This window comes from Fulmarus glacialis, unplaced genomic scaffold (assembly GCF_000690835.1).
Source record: "Fulmarus glacialis isolate BGI_N327 unplaced genomic scaffold, ASM69083v1 scaffold22158, whole genome shotgun sequence".
NCBI lineage: Eukaryota > Metazoa > Chordata > Aves > Procellariiformes > Procellariidae > Fulmarus > Fulmarus glacialis.
Genome location: NW_009227869.1, coordinates 21825 through 23314, shown reverse-complemented (window position 1 = coordinate 23314; position 1490 = coordinate 21825).

Sequence of the window (1490 nt, the reverse complement as noted above, 5' to 3'; positions counted from 1 at the left end):
CGAGCCTGAGTGCAAAGAGAACAAGAGCTCAGTCCTAAAACCATCCCTTCATCCCTCAAGGGCTCTTTTGGCCCATCGGATGGCTGGCGTTTGGGACTGCCCCCCTGGAGGGTCCTTGCTGCCCCAGGAGAGCTGCATCTGGGGCAGCTGGACAGAGACTCAGCGGAAATAGAGACTCAGATAGCAGTTCTGCAGAAAAAGTAGGGGTTTTTTCTCCTTTCTTCCTGAATGGGAAAAGAACAATCAACAACGAGCCGAGCTCGGCACAAGGCAAGATAAGACCGACGTCCCACGGCACTCACAGTGGTAGAACGAGCGTCACCGGGCACTTGGCACAGCCTGGAGAGTTCCCCTGAAGTGTGCAGAGGCTCACGAGGTGCTGCTAGCACTGCCCCGGCACCTGCCAGCCCAGGGAGCCCACGGGCGGCCAGATCCGCCGACAAATGCAGGAGCCATCCCGCAGCCACGTCCCCAGCTGGGCCACGGCCAGCTGGAGCCAGGCAGGGAGCTGATAGCAGGATTTACCGAGTGAGGCCAGAGGCAGTTCTGGAAATAGCCTAGCGTGAGCCCGCTTCCCGAGCAGGATGTCACCTTCTGGCACATGGCATAGGTGATGCCCCCGGAAAACCGGGCAATTTGCTGGAAGAGGGGTGACTAAGACTTGTGTTTTGTTGGGAAAAGGGGTGAAACCAGCCTGCCTGCAGCTGATGGAAAGTTCCCTTGGAGCACCTGGGGTTCAGCCTGTACATGGACCAATGACTTTCCCCAGCCCACGGATCACTTGTCACCCAGGATTTCACTCCATCTGCTCCAGACTGGGAGAAAACCCGCTGTCAGCCGTGGCAAAAAACATCCCTACGACCTCAGTTTTCCCCAAACAGCAGATGTCCCTTTCCCATAGTGAAAAGTCCTGCAGTCAACAAAATTACCTTTCCAGAAGACAAGTCCACAGCAATATCATGAGTGGGTTCTCATGCCCATCTCCTGCCCTGCTGAAGCACTGGGCACATTACTGTCAGCCCCTTGGGAAGGCTCTGCTGGTGGCAGGGCTGGTGGGGAGCCAGGGCGGGGAGGGCATCTGAGGAGAGATGGCAAATGTTGCCAGCTCCCCCTCCTTTACATACCAAATAATTTTGGGAAAGAAACAGTGTAAAAAGGTGCTTTTTTTAGCCTTCAGTCCCAACACGGCCTTATCCTGCTGTCAGGGCTGGGACAGCTCTTGGCATCATCTGTCCCTGGAGTGGTGAGAAAGGGAGCTTATGGCCCCCTTCAGAGAGGAAGGCACCCGTCCCGTGTCACCTCCTCCAGCCCCTGGTGTCTGTGGGATGCCTGGGGAGGGCTGGGGACCTGCTCATCCACCCCCTGGCACAGAAAGGACCCAGGAGGCACCCACAGCGCCCAGCCCCTCCACCTCGTGCAGAGTTGAACCAGCCCCAGCTCAGGGACACTGTCCCCGGCTGCAGGGCTGGTCCTCCCCAGGGAAAGGTGGT